Source organism: Chaetodon trifascialis, chromosome 10, assembly GCF_039877785.1.
Source record: "Chaetodon trifascialis isolate fChaTrf1 chromosome 10, fChaTrf1.hap1, whole genome shotgun sequence".
In the NCBI taxonomy this organism is placed as follows: domain Eukaryota; kingdom Metazoa; phylum Chordata; class Actinopteri; order Chaetodontiformes; family Chaetodontidae; genus Chaetodon; species Chaetodon trifascialis.
This window is the reverse complement of record NC_092065.1, coordinates 5641160-5656791: the sequence shown is the minus strand read 5'-3', so window position 1 is coordinate 5656791 and position 15632 is coordinate 5641160. Positions and strand designations below refer to the sequence as shown.

The following is a 15632-nucleotide window of genomic DNA, read 5'->3' as shown; positions in this document are numbered from 1 at the left end:
AGCGCTTCAGCTAAGCTCACATGCACTGAAAGCTGACAGGTGGAATGGAGGCAGGCTCATATTTACTGTGAAGTCTGAAAGCAGAGCAACGGGCACACTGTTTCTTGTAGTTTTGGCTTTGTTTTCCAGTTAACTAGACTTGAAATTTAACAGCTGGGTGTTTGAGTGCTTACATCCATACTGAATGAACAGTTTAGGACATAGACAAGTAAAGGACAATTCAGGAAGACAGGCAATGCAAGGGGTTTTTAGGCCAGACAGCAGATTGTCCTTAACTAGCTACATTATCTACACTTTTTACATTGGATGTGAATGTAAGCAACCTTGAACCTTAAAGCTACCAAACAACAGCAAAAACATCTTGTCAGCAACAGATGTCAGCAAATAATACTCAGACAAATGATATAAAACAAATGGTTTAAAATGGCAACTAAATAATCTATGTGGCGTTTCTCTTGTTTAATGAGTAAATCAACCTACGTACAAAAGAAGTAGCTTTGAAAATTGACACTATTGTAACAAAACAAAGACTGACATTTTAAAACTTGGGCACACGCGTTATCGACACCAGCACATACATTATCTGACACATCCTGTTTTCTTGGCTCGCCAGGTCACAAATCAGGAAACCACATCCTTTTGTTCTTTTAATTACACAATGTAAAAGTATCCTATTTCAAATCCTTTCCAATCCATCACACAGACCAGAGGGAAAAAATCATGGGTGCAACAGTTATTTGCTGTTCAATCAATGTGCAAATAAAGCTGTAATGTCTCTCATTTAAAGATATTCAAGATGGGAAAGATGGGCTTAATCTCTTTGCGGAACACTTGTTAACACTCTTGTTTTTGCTTAAGCCCCACTTCAACACAAATCATGAATCTAATGGAGGCACAGAGACAATGGAAAATCCATTAGTATTCAAATTTGCTTTATCCCAATTGACCAGTCCCCTTTTTCACAAACAATTACAAAAAGCTCTTGAATATCAAATTAACATCAAATCCATGGATAATAAGTGCTGTATTGCTCAAATAACCAGTTAAAAACAAGCGTTATATGACTGCCTGTTTAACATCACACAGGACTTTGTATGATAACGTGGTACAGTTTTCACATCACTTCTATAACTGGAGCCCACTCAGGGTAAGACTCGTGCTACATTGTTAGACAAAAGAAACAACTATAAAAAGTAAAACATGAACCACAGAAAAACTTGAAGAATGTGTGCTTCTGAGCTCACACATACAGTATATTTTATCTCTTAGATATCATTTTAGAATCAAAATAAACAAATAAGGGCCACACAAACATTGCACCTTGACTCCCCAAAGACCTTGACATACAAAAGAAAGATGGGCTCAATATGCTGAAATGTGCTGGTCTTCCATCTCTCTTCTGCTATAGTCTATTAACTAAATAAACATTACCTTAAGCAACAGTAGGTGTGATGATCCTGTCCACTTATGGGTGACCAAAACTTGCATTTCATCAAATAAATCTAGAGCTATGATTCATTTCAGGGCTGATATTGACAGGGGGGGGGGGTGGGGTCTGTCTTCTCATCCATCTAACAAGGTCACGGGTGTCAGATCCTGTACGGACGGATGTTACCATGACAACACCCAGCACCTGCCCAGGGCCAGAGACAATGAAGCAGGAACTCCTGAATCAAACTTTGCTGGCCAAGCCCTGTGTGTGTGTGTGTGTGTGTGTGTGTGTGTGTGTGTGTGTGTGTGTGTGTGTGTGTGTGTGTGTGTTAATCCTGCTGCACCCAAAGGCTGCATCCTCACAGGAAACAAAGACTGTAATTCAGACAATATCATTCAAACCCAATCGGTGATGTGACATGTAAGCACTGTAGATCTCTGTGGCAGACTTTCAATATTTCATGGACAACCAAGGGTACAGCCCCAAAAAATGAATTACTGAGTCTAATGCTTCTTTCTCCACACAGCTAGATGGAACAAAAGCAGCATTTTGCTCATTTAAGATGAGAGCATCCAGAATCATTTTTCTCAACTCGAGCCCTCTGTCCTCCTTGAAACACAACAGGCTGAATTTAAGACTTTGTTTTGCACAGCTGTAACGCAGCTGTTGCACATGCGTTTTTCAAAAGAGAAAAAAATGGACAGCACAGAAAGGCATAAAACAAGTGGTATTAACAGGGATACTTTATCAGATTTTCTGAGTTGCTTTCATGAGATCTGCATCAGACAAACTTTCTTTGTTACGACATTATTTCTTCACTGACAGACAGTGGAAGGGGTGGCAGAGGGAGCGGTTTTCTATTGAAATCAAGATAAAGCCTCTTTATTGTGTTTACTTTCTTCAAAGCAGCTCGATGGAATTATGAAAGCAGCTCCCAGGCTGCATTCTAATAAGATAATTCAGTTTTCTAGGCCTTTGTGTTTCTGATCACGCTTCTGAGAATCAAGAAACATCTGATATCCAATATATGCCACATACGCCTTTCCACCAACAGAAACCCAGAGTGGTGGATGTGACAGCATATTTCACTTTTCTGTCAGCCAGCATTCAAGCTCCATTGTTGTGTTGGCTTCATTTTTCCTTCCCTTCACAGCAGAAGCTGATATGACATTGACTCCACAAGCCAGCAAAATTTACTTACGCTTCAGTTTCTCATTAAGCTGAGGACAAAAAGTAGTGGCATTTTGTAACTGACAAGACCCCACAACATTTAATCTGGCATCTAACATGACACTTATGTCTCAGGGCCACCAACAATCCCATCTGCCCTACAATCTTTTCCTAAACTATGGAGTCCGACATTTTTAGTTCACAGAGCTCACACAGCGGGGCCCATCATTAAAATATGATAACTCCAGACACCGGGACTCTCTGAAACAAGCAATCCCTCTTCCTTATGTAATAGTCTTTGCCATCTTTGTTTGAACATGGAAATGATTCTATCTGTGGTTATATTCATTGCAACTAAAGTGTTCCTACTCATGGCCATCAGCCAAATAATGGACTGCTATTTTTGTGTTACTGTCATTATGTAACAAATATTACACAAGTGAAATATGATGAATTACAATACAGTAAATTGGTTTCAATACAAAGACAAAATATTTGCAGTGCTTGAGACGGGATGTGCTGCAGAAACATCAAAAAGTGACACCAGACACACACTCAGATGATAAAGATTTTTTTTCTTAGAATTACAAAAATATCTGTTTTTCTGTAGATATTTGAGGTTGCTCTACAATATTGGCGGGGTCGTATTGATCCAGTCTTTGCGCGTGTCTACAGGGTGGCTTTGCAGCCTCTTTGATTAGAGAGATATGAAGCAGCACTAGGACACAAGCCACTGAGGATTACTGGGAAAAAAGGTGCGGTCATACATATTTTCTCTCTTCCTTGCATTTCTGCCTGTCCCTTTGCCCCAGCTCTGAGTTGATTGTCAAATATCCATTGAAAACTATTAAATGCAGAGTTATAGCTAACCACTGAAAAATGCAGGTTATAATTTGTCAAAACATTGGTTTTACATTCTTACTACTATCTATTTGTTCTCCTCAGTCGTGTTTTTGTTGATCACTTACTTGCTTGTCATGCATATTTGATGAAGCCAAGGCATTAGTGTACACAGACTGATGACTGGGGTAAAGGAATGACTGCTCTCCATCAAATATACAGTCATGGAAAAAATTATTAGCCCACCCTTGTTTTCTTCAATTTCTTGTTCATTTTAATGCCTGGTACAACTAAAGGTACATTTGTTTGGAAAAGAAAAAAATAACTGAACAACAAAAACAACAAAAATAGCTCAGAGCTCAGAGTTTAATTTAAGAGCTGATATGTAGCCATTTTCCATGGTTTTCTTGATAATAACCAAATCACTTAAGTTCTTACATCATTAGCTTCTTTTGTGTCACATGATGTGTCTTCACATGATACACACAGGAGTTAGTACTTGATTGCTTAACCATTGTTTTTGATGACTGCAGCCATGCGTCTTGGCATGCTCTCCACCAGCTTCTGACATTGTTCTGCTGTCACAGCAGCCCATTCCTGTTGCAAAAATTCAAACAAATTTGCTTTGTTTTTGGGCTTGTGGTTCTCCATTTTGAGTTTGATGATGTTCCACAGGTTTTCAATTGAATTAAGATCTGGTGATTGAGCAGGCCAAGGCATGGTTCGAATGTTCTGGTTCTCTATCCAGGCTTTAACTGACCTTGCAGCATGGCAAGGGGCATTGTCTTGCTGGAAAATCCAGTCATTTGAGGCAGGAGAGAGTTTATCAGCTGATGGAAGAAGACTGTTTTCAAGAGTAGCCCTGTACGTGACCTGGTTCATTCACCCTTCACACAACTGCATTTGCCCTGTTCCACCCATACTGAAACAACCCCAGATCATCACCGATCCAACCCCATGTTATACTGTAGGGGCAAGACAGTCTGGTTTGTAGGCTTCCTCCTAACCAGTAAGTTGGCTGGAGTGGGCATCAACTCAGAATGATTGATGAAGGGCTTCTTCTGTGCCCTGTGTGACTTCAGACCAGCTTCAAGAAGTCGGTTTCGAACTGTCCTTGCTAAACAAGTCACATTTCTCGACAGTGCCCACTCATTTTAAGGTCCCTGGAGAAAATGCAGAACTTCAAGTTCATGATCATTTTTGTGAAACAGAACCAAATATTTCATTAGGAAATCTAAACAGGCAGCTTGAAGCTGGAGTGTGGACTGAAAACATTCACAGGCATGAGGCCTGTGGATCAGCACAGCGTGTGTGTGTGTGTGTGTGTGTGTGTGTGTGTGTGTGTGTGTGTGTGTGTGTGTGTGTGTGTGTGTGTGTGTGTGTGTGTGTGTGTGTGTGGGAATGAGCCAATCACAAGAGGAGCTAAAGCCTAGTATTTGTTCATTCTGCATAATGCTGCGTCCACCTGTGCTACAGTTATTTCGATTTGTAAATGGTCAATTACACGTGTCAACAGACTGTTCTCTGCTTTGCTGATTACACGAGCCAAACCCAGCACACATGACAGATCCTATTGATATGAATTGTGATTCATTTGTTGGGAACCAGGCATATTTAGATTTCCTGCCAGTTCCAATTAAGATCAGAGACACACTGGTGACCAATTTTAGGTTCTGTTATATGTACATGGAGAATTAATTTAAGAAATTCAGTGAAGTGTTCCCAAAAATTCAAAACTGTAACAGTGAAATCCAGATGTGTTAATTGGCTAAATCTTACTTACAATTAATCATTTGGCAGATGCTTTTATCCAAAGCGACGCACATATGAATTCACACACAGAACCCGCAGTTTTGGGGTTCAGTATCTTGCTCAAGGATACTTCCACATGTGGACTGCCAAGGCCAGGGATCGAACCACCGACCTCCTGATTGGTGGATGACCGCTCTACCTCCTGTGCCACAGCCGCCAGACTTTAAAACGTCTTACAAATGCTTCCACGTGGCTGAATATAGTCAACACTTGAATGCAGTCAGTGCTTCCCCGAGGATATTTCTCTCAAGACAAACAGTACTTGTGGATGATTAACACACCAAAATCCTACAAATGAGTGGGAAGCTTTTCTGATCACTTTAAATGGTTTGCCAAATGCTGTTCTCTCTTTCAGTGACTGTACAACCAACTTGGGTCCGCACTGCACAGTGTTAGAGAGTTCGCTCTCACAATTTAAATGTTATTTTCTATATCTGAACCTTAAGACAACAGGTCACCTGCAGCATGACCGAGAGGAGCAATAATTAGGTTTTAACATTCAGCACACATACAGAGTGCGGCTCTAAATACGAGGACCAAACAGGGAATTGAGTGCTTGTGTCCAAGTGTGTGTGTTTATGTGTGTGCGCTCCCTACTTGCATGAGAAAGCCTACAGTTTTTCCCTTCAGAGGCAAACTATGATACATTTGGAGAATAGCATACGCCTGTGCTAATTTGATAAGAATAGTATTAAACGATACTCAGATACTCGGTCTGTGTTTAACAGAAAGTACACACCAACATGCACGCAAACGCTGCTTTTGGGAGCAAGTAGCTGTGAAAGGTGAAAGTTGAGAGGTGAGGTTACAGATGCCTCACTGTGGAGGCTGAAGGCAATATCAGTGTTGTTAACCTCAGCGGCCTGAAGTCTGTCGTCCTCTCCTCCTTTCTACCCACTTCATTCTAATTGCAGTTTCTTCCTACTCGGGTCCCTCTCTTTCAAAAGTGTTCTTTGTTGTTTGTCTTCTCCCCTCTGGCTCAAGTTTCCCACTCTCTTCTCTCTCCATCTCCTTGTTCCTTCCCACTCAGTTTACATTCAGGCTGTTTTCCGTCATGCCTTTTCTCGCTTCTGCTCCTTCCTCTGAGATATGTAAATCTGCCATCCCTCTGTGCCTCTTCAAACAGCACTTTCGAGAAATGACTGTCGGACTTCAATTTTGCAAAAAGCCACCATCAAAACTCAAACTAGATGGTGACCACACACACAAACAATAAAACCCTATTACAAAGTCAAATGTAAATATTGTGACCAGGCCTCGACTTGGGAACTTAAAATCCATTTCCTGCTGTGTCTTTAGCCAGCTTTGAAGCTTCATTCATAGCATTGACTTTTAAATGCTGGACAGCTTTTTTTTTTTTGCATGTATTGTATATTATAAACCGGGTGTGTCTGTACCCTAGGCTACACTAATATTATTTTACTGTTTGTACAATTAGATTGAAGTGGGGACTGATTCTGACTTGATGTGATCAATAAATAAATCTTGCTTATTAAATAATTCCTAAATATTTTTGGGGGGATGTGATAAAAATGATGACAGACATTCGAAGCTTCGCTGGAAAACCTGAATAGACAATTTAAATGTTTAAAAAAAAAAAAAGTACATTTGGTGCAGCCCTACACTGGCAAGCAGTCAACAAAAGAAGGGAATAAGCAAATAACAACAACATCAAGCTTTAAATAATGAACAGCAGTATGAGGCACACAGAGGAGGGGTCATCATTTGGCTCTTCTGAAGAGAAATCTGTCCAGACTTTGAAAACAAACATAAATAAATACTGTAAATCATGTATTTGTCCTCGTGTTCATTCAGTAAGCTGTGGTTCTGTTTGCCTGTGGTTGAACAACACGGTTTGATCCTCAGCTCCTCCTGCCCACATGTCAACGTGCCCTTGAGCAACACACTCAAGTGCTCCTGATGCTAAGGCCATCACCTTACCAAATAGCTTGTGTGTGTGTGTGATTGTGTGCACGTGTATGTGACTGGGTAAAGCACTTTGGATGAAGGTGCAGTATAAATGCAGTCTATCTGTAAACTGCAATGACTTCTGGAACCACTCCCAATGCCACTTTAATTAGCAGACGTCTCTCATTTCAAATTTGCCTGTATTGAGGAATTTATACTTAAAATAATGATCATTTTCATGATCAATTAAACTGTTAATTTATTTTCTTATGAATCGAGTGGTTTGTAGACAGTGTCAGAAAATGTCATCATAATTTCAGAATCTAAGGTGCTGTATAAACTCGGTTTCAAAAATCGTCACCAATTTTGCTCATCTAGACTTCATCACTCCTTATCTAAACACCTTCAGATGGTTATTTCATTGTTTTGCCCACCCTGCAAAGTTTTTCTCTTCTCTGTTTTCAGTGGAAGTGATCGTTGCCATCTGTGCTGTCCGAGGTTCTGATTTGTGGCTAGGCCACAGGAAGATGTTAAGAGATCTCACAGCTGTACGAAGACGAGTGAGGCTGTTGGCCTGCTGAGCGAGCACAACACAAAAAAAACACACAAGCACACGCACACAGATACGCGCCTACATGCATGAATCAATCCCATATTCCCTTTAATATGCTGAAAATCCAGTGGGGTCACTTGTGGTTTTCTCTCAATGACAAAAATCTGAAAACAACAAACCAGTCACACAGATGACAAACACCACACAAACCAGCTAAGCTCTGCCTCACTAAAATCAAAGTCGGTCAGATATGAGGGAGGCTCCAGCGCTGGTTTCTGTGGGTGTTTTCTGCGACTGCACTTGCTGGGGCAGAGCTAGCCGTTCAGATGAGATGCAGCGTTGGCCCTCAATCTGCAACCATCTGCTCCTGATTTGATAGCAGCAAACACTGTCTGGTTTAGTGCCAGGCGAGATATCACACAACACCTGCTGCTTGGTGCCACTACCACCAAGACACAAGCCCCACGAGACTGCCAAGTGAGACCCAGACTTGTACTGAGATAAGAATAACTTCTGAGGAGCGAGTGGTGGGGCAGAACTTTATTTACTGAAAGCCACCCTGGTGAGACTTATGCATAAATCATTTCCCTCTGTGTGTGACTTTTTAAAAATAAACAAATAATTCAAGAAATCAGTTTAGTATGCAGTGAACCAGACCTGATCTTGGCAATAAGGTGAATGCAATCACTGTGCAATAGGAGAGCAGATGAGACAGAAAACCTCTCTGTGTGACTTCTTCCCCTTCTGAAAGTCACAAAGAAGACAAAATACAAGCACAAACGGTCAAGAATTGTTTTTCCAATATGGTATTTTAACTCAATCCCAATGCAATTAAGTCAAATATATATTCCTTCTGACAATTTTTCATATCATATGAATCAAAATTCCTCCTTGAATACAAACTTTTTACACAATTCTTTTCTAAACAAAGAACAAACATCAAGTGTATTTGCTTTAATTGCCACTGATACACATAACTAACACATAACTACACCAAGGGACGTTTCTGAATATCAAAAGCCCATTTTTTAACTCCCATACCACCCTTTCATCTATTTCATTCATCCTATACACCCGAGGCCTCCTTCATCACTTTCCCCATCAGTTATAGCTCAGTGAACTGACATGCCAGAGAAATACTCACTCTGAGGGAGATAAAGCAGTTGGGACCTGTCAGAGACAGAAGCAAGGATGTCACTGCGCGTTTAGCAACCAGTACAGTTCAGCCAGAGAAGAGTACCAGCACTCCAAGCTCATCGCTGCCCTCATTTCACCTGGTTAAATTGATCCTGACTCTGGCGGACCAGCGTCTGGCTGTTTGGCAGGCTGGATGGAGGAGTGGAATCGATAATGGTATCTCTGGGTACGTGTCTCAGTGTGTGCTTCCGTGTGTGTGAGTGGTGTGAACATGTGACTGCAGCAGTCAGGGTTTAAGGACGTGTGCAAACGGTGTCTAAACAGGAGCCTGTGAATAGGTGAGACTGCAGCCAGGTTTACATCCGAATGTGTCTCAACTTTAACTGAATTTTTGGAAAATCTGCTGAAGAAAATGCTAATTAATGCACACTTCCATTCACTGCTGTTATGCTCATTTCAGGAGTTGTTACATCAAGATAAGGAGTAAGTTGGACTAATTCTTTGTACAGCTGCAACAATTATTCAATTAATGTATTAGTCAATCAAAGGAACATTAATTACCAACTATTTTGATAACTGATCAATGTTTTCAGTACTGAAAATGTAAAAAAAAAAAAAAGTTGGTTGCAGCTTCTTAAAAGAAAAGATTCTTTGTCATTTTTCTTTGTCATTTATTCTAGTAAATGAAGGAAGAAGCTCTCTGGAGACATCACACTGGGCTCTGGGAAAATGTGATGAGCTCTTTTTCATAATTATGACATTTTACAGACTAAACGATTGACTGATTAATCATGAAAATAATCACCAGATTAAATAATAATGAAAGTAATCATTAGTTGCAGCTCTAATTCTCAGATGCCATTAATCCACTGTAGAAGAAGAGGGTGCACTGAGGTGACATGATTATGAGAGTGCTAACCTATAATAGAGGAGAAAAACCTCATGATAGAAATAGTGCATTTCTATTTTTTGTATGTATTGATGTGAGGAACGTTACAGTCTCGGCTCAGGCCGTATTTTTCTCTGTCCGAACCCAACTGGAGTGTGAGAAAGTAGGAACAGAGCCCAACCGGCACCTGAGATGCATTCTGTGTTTTTATATCCGAACCTAACCGAGCTCAGTGCAGTTAATGCAAGCTGAAGCACTGAGTTTGTGTTACCGTTATGCACTTCTTCAGCCTGCATTCTGCACCCTCTGTCCACGTCGCTGCACAGCTGCACCCCCAGTCTTCTAGCTGTCATATTTCATGAGAGCCTCACGTTTTACATAACCAACTGCTTATTATCTGCAGTGACGACTACACTGAAATGCCTCCATACTATTGATTTTCCTGCATACTTTCTCTGCTTATACTTGACTAAAAGAGCATGAAAGCACAATGTCAAGTAAGCTACAGTAGCCCACCCAACATGATGAAACCCAACCCAAAAAAGAACCTCATGTCTAGATTTTGTGCGACCCAGGCCCCACCCGTCAGGGTGGGCTGGGTATCCACACTCCTCCTGATCGCTCCACCAGGATCTGATGTTTTCTTCAGTGGAACAGAGGTTTCAGTGGACGTTCAGTCACATGCTTCTTGTATGTCATGATTAATTCAAGTTTGTTTTGACTGCACTTTGTTGCAGGTTGCTTTTACCAATACTTCAACTTTTCCACCTCAGCCAAGCGGAAAACATTTTAACCATTTCTTTTTTTTTTTGGTTTCCACTCAGGTTTTCATGTGCAAATTGGAAATGTGAAAAAAGAGAAACGGATGAAACTTTCCTACACAGCAAGAGGAAAGCAACTTACACTCAATACCAATTTCACACCAATTTTTACATGAACATGCCCGCTTCATCAAGCCACAAAACATGTTCAAACCCAGACTACTGTCCAGCAGCAGCAGTACTACAGTAGATGTACTGCACCTAAGTCACATGTAACATTACAGCTCCACACTGCTGACAAGAGACTGGTGTATTTAGGTGTTGGGGGTGGGCTGTGTGGGGTTAGGAGATGAACATGACTTGTAATTGGGGTGTAATTGGGGCTTTTCTCTGGAAAAATAATTTCTCTCCAACTACTGTTGGAACGAACACTATACTGGAACTATGGATCAACTGATACTAAAATGAAGTGCCTGCATATATACGTAACTAAAAAAGCTGGACTTAAATTTCTCTTGTAATGTACAAAGCCCCCTTAATGTCCTGCATAAAGGAAATACAGTCCACTCACATACCAGTAAGTAGCATGGGCAGGTTATTCAGTCCAGTTTATGGACATTCACAGACCACGGAAGAGGCTTGGTAACTTTTTGAGATTCTGCGATACCACTGCAATGTGCTGTTCCCAGATAGAGTTTTTCTTAAATGTCACCACAGTCTCACACTACAAAAAGTGCACTGTTTGGAAAGCTTAAGGAGAACGACAAACTCATATGAAGGCAAAGCAGTTCCAGCTTAACTGACACTATTGAGTGCAACATTTTGTCAGATCTAGCTGTAACTTACTGTGACTTATCTGTAGCTGTTTTAATTGAGATGTCAGGGTAGTTTTTCTGTGATGTTTTCTTCAGTTCAGCGCTGATCAAGCTAGCCATTAGACAAGCTCTCTGTGGCTAATGTGTTGATAATACAACATTGAAATTTACTGCAGGGCTAATTGCTGATGTTTAATTACTTTACATTCTCTACTTCTTTGCTCTCATTTACCAGATAATCACTGTATTGTCTTCCTGCGTACATTATTATGTACTTCAATGTGCACTTAACTTGTGATACTGCATAACATACTGAGCCCTCAGCACAGTTGAATGCTGAGGTGTGTATAGATGAGAATAGGTAGTCATAATGCATTATAAGCCCCACCAGTAAACCTGTAGTTTATAGCATCCATTAGACACCTTGCTTTATAATTCATGGCCATAAATCACATCTATACTGTTTTTGACTGCTGATATAGTGCACACAGCACTATGTGTGTTTGAGTGCAGTCAAAAAGTATTATGAACGCATTATAATTCACGGTGAATGCCCCCATTTGCAACATGTTACCAATTAAGTTTAAACCCTATCTGATTTCAAACCAGTGATCTTATTTTCAAATCCAACATAACAGGAAGCTTAGAGATTTATCAGCAAAACACAAAGCGGCTGACAACAAAACACTAGAGGTTGTCACCTACACAAATATGAAGCTGCACTTCACATTCAGCATAAATAGAAGACCATAGCTTAATATGAGGTGCTGAGACATGAGCAGTTCCAGTGAATTATGGACACAACAGATGACAAAAAAGAAAACTGTCACTACTGAAAAGAATAAGAGAGTGAGAGACTAAGATGTAAAGAAGTGAAGCATCAAAAGCAGACAGAAGACTCAAGTTGAGTTTTCAAATCAGGTTCAACCACACTCACCTCTCCACAGAGAGGCAATGTTTTTCCCCTGAGAAAAGTCAGCGTGCTGAGGACAGAGGCTCATTTTCCTCCCAGAGCACGTTCATGGAGAGGGAGTGGGAGCTCGCTCAGCCTGGTACATAATAGTGGAATAACTGAGGCTGAAAGCTGAAGCCATGAGGAGATGGGATATGGGATTTTCTGCTGCTTTATGGCAGAGGGCTTGAATGATAAGACAGCCGTGGCGGTGGAATAGACAAGAGCAGAGTAGATATGAAATAGGAATGAAACTGCAGAGAGAAGCCGGGCAGAGGGAGAAAGCTCTGCGTTGTTTATTAAGGCAACAGTAAGCCAGCGTCTGTCATCACCACCTTTAAAGAAGCATAAACCATCATTTATTCTTACAGAGTTACATTAAAAGCTTTCAAGATGTTTTTTTTTTACATGTAAATACAAGAAAAATGCGTCAAGAACCCAACACTGCATTGCTGTTAGTAATGCAGCAGTCACGTTTTACCACTCTTAATGCTATGCTAGGGTATGCATGCTGTCTATGGTTCTACAGTCCTTATGTCCATCAACTAACCTGTACTGCAATGATCAAAAGCTGAAATTTGCATGTCTGGTGAAATCTGATTTGAGGTATTTTGTACCTTTTCTCAACCAGAAGTTGTCTATAAGAAAAAACGTTTTGAGTTAAATCAAGTTCCACGTCTGTTTTCCTTCCTTTAAGTGTACCGTGATATTTTCTGAGAGTTCTGAGTATCACACCGTGAAAATCTCATACTGCTGCAGCCCTAGTTGAAAATACATCCTGTACAACTATAGGCAGCAGTTCAGCACTTTGGTGAAGGACACTCTGACAACAGTAAATGAACTGCAGGCTGCACTTATTGCATCCTTCCCTCAGATTTTCTCAGCTCATCCAGGGATTTAAAGTGATGACCTTCAAACATCTCCTACAGCTATTCGAGCATTGCCACCTTAAAGTACAGTTTGTGGTGCCATTGACTAATCTCTTCACTTAGTCATGGGTGCTGATGGTGTGGAACAAGTCTCTTCAGCAGAGAAAAATAATATCAGAATGCAGTACGGGATGAGTAGTGTGAAATGACATTACCTGTGTGACAATGGTTCGGCTAAATCTTCGTGAGCCGTGTGTGTTTGTGTTTTTCAGAGTGTATGTGTGCGAGCGCCTTGGCACATGGCTACCAGCTTTCAATTTCAGGAGCAAAGCCACTCTGAGCCACAGCTGACTTGCTCCACATAATTCCCAATTTCTACCAAATTTCAGCGTCTGTCCACAGAGGGATTCTGCCAAAATGACTGCACGTCACTCCAGCTTCAAGGAGGTTTTCCGCCGGCATGACTCTCATTTGCTGCCCAATTGAATTTGTGTTTTGAGTAAAATCAACTTTTCAGCTGACATAAAATGTGTTCTCTCATTTATGAGTATAGTGAAAATGAAATGGACTTAAAAAATGTTTTCTTTAAAATGAAAGTGAGAAGTCTCCTCTGCTTAGTAACTTTTCCTTTGAGGTGGTTAGAAACTGAGAGGGGTGTAAGAATGTATGTGAGGCTTGGAACTAAAACACAGAGCATTAGTATAGATGGGAACAAAGGCTGATCCTATAGAGAACCCAGATTGAGGCTTGCATGGGTGAGAGGCAAGACCGAGATTTAGTGTTTCATCTCAGTGTTGAAAGTCAGCTATAAAGTCAACTTTAAACTGAACCTCTTTTGGCTGTAAAAGCTGAAATAAACACTCACTCTTCAAGCATCAGCGTCTAGCTCGCAGAAAATGAAGGAGCTCCAGGATGGCATCCCCAATTACAGTCACAGGGCTTGTTTTTCATCTTTATGAGCGAGTAGGCCATGTTCACAAGTATTGATTGAACCAAGGCCAGTGGACTAAAAGATGGATTCTCACAGGGAGTGGTGAATCCCATTAGAAAGATATAAGTTCCAAGGAACAGATGAATGGCCAACCATTATAAGCAGCCAGTTTGCAATTAAGATTCATAAGATGTAAAGATTCATGTGTCTTGGGTTCACTAATTTGGTTACATCGTGATGTTTAAATCAAACCATTAAGGTCTACGTGATCTGTGCAAAATGCCGTGGAGAGAGAAAAAACAGTCTGTAAGGAAACATGCACAACTCAGACACATCTAAGTAAAATAAAGCTCCAACTACAGCCTTCACTATCAGAGTTATGTACCAACAAATGAGTAGCAGTGAGTGACATGGTATGTAATCTACAGAATTTCCCCCGAGATTTACTTTCACAATACAAACAAGTCAGTGAGCTGCCAACACGCAGACCACCAAAGAAGCCAGACAAGAGAAAGGAGGTGAGAGGAGGCAGTGAGGACTCAGTTTATCCTCATATTTCAGCTCTGTCACAGCCAGCGAAGACCAGTTCTAGTACAGAAGTCTGACTGCACGAGCCAATTTCTGACTTAACATGCACTTCAGTATGGAAAAACTCACAGATGTTGCATGTTTGTATTTGGAAAACGACATTCTGGTGGTCCGAACAGTTCCCTTGAATCTCATAGAATATTATTTACACTGCAAACTGTAAATTGTGGGGACTGTTGATGATATCAAAAAGCTTCAAAGACTTAAAAATGCTTGAGAGATGGTTTTCTTTGTGGATTGGCCTTTACAGTGTTCATGCTGCATCAAGGGCTCATCCATATTAATGAAACACAAGATGGACTGTGTGTAATGGACTGAATCCGCTGCGATGTACTAAGTGGTTAGACGGTGGTGGTTGGTGTGTGTGTGTACGTGTGACCAGGTATTTATCACATTGTGGGGACAAAAATCTGTTTACACAGTCACATTGTGGGGACTCACCTGCTTTATGGGGACAAAAGTGCAGGTCCCCTTAATGTAAATCATTAAATTTTAGGGTGAAGACTGAGGATAGGGTTACGGGTTAGGTTAGATTAGATTTAGGGTTAGGAATAGGCAAATAGTGGTTATGGTTAGGGTTAGGGTAAGGCTCCAGGAAATGAATGTAAGTCTATGTGATGTCCCCACAAGTGATAAAAACACAACGTGTGTGTGTGTGTGTGTGTGTGTGTGTGTGTGTGTGTGTGTGTGTGTGTGTGTGTGTGTGTGTGTGTGTGTGTGTGTGTGTGTGTGTGTGTGAGTGAATGAAGGGTCTCGGGTTGTGTGTATTTTAGTGTATATCACAGTCTTTGTGCATGTTTGTCCGTATGTGTGTTGCTGTTTTGTGTGTGTATAGAGGTTTTCAGGGCTTTTGCTGCAAGGACATTAAATTCACTGGACAGCCATAAAGCCTTTAAAACTTGACATTATAGCAGACAGTATGCAATAATCAAGCAGCATATTATTAACTGAAGTACTACAACTTGTTCTTGTCAT

The 15632-nt window shown here is 40.8% G+C and overlaps 1 protein-coding gene across 1 annotated transcript in view; it reads right to left on the bottom strand.

Annotated features, from left to right (window-relative positions):
- The window catches only part of LOC139337241 (uncharacterized oxidoreductase YjmC-like), a 297202-nt gene that overhangs the window by 116902 nt on the left and 164668 nt on the right, over positions 1 to 15632 (bottom strand). The gene's annotated exons all lie outside the window — the stretch shown is intronic.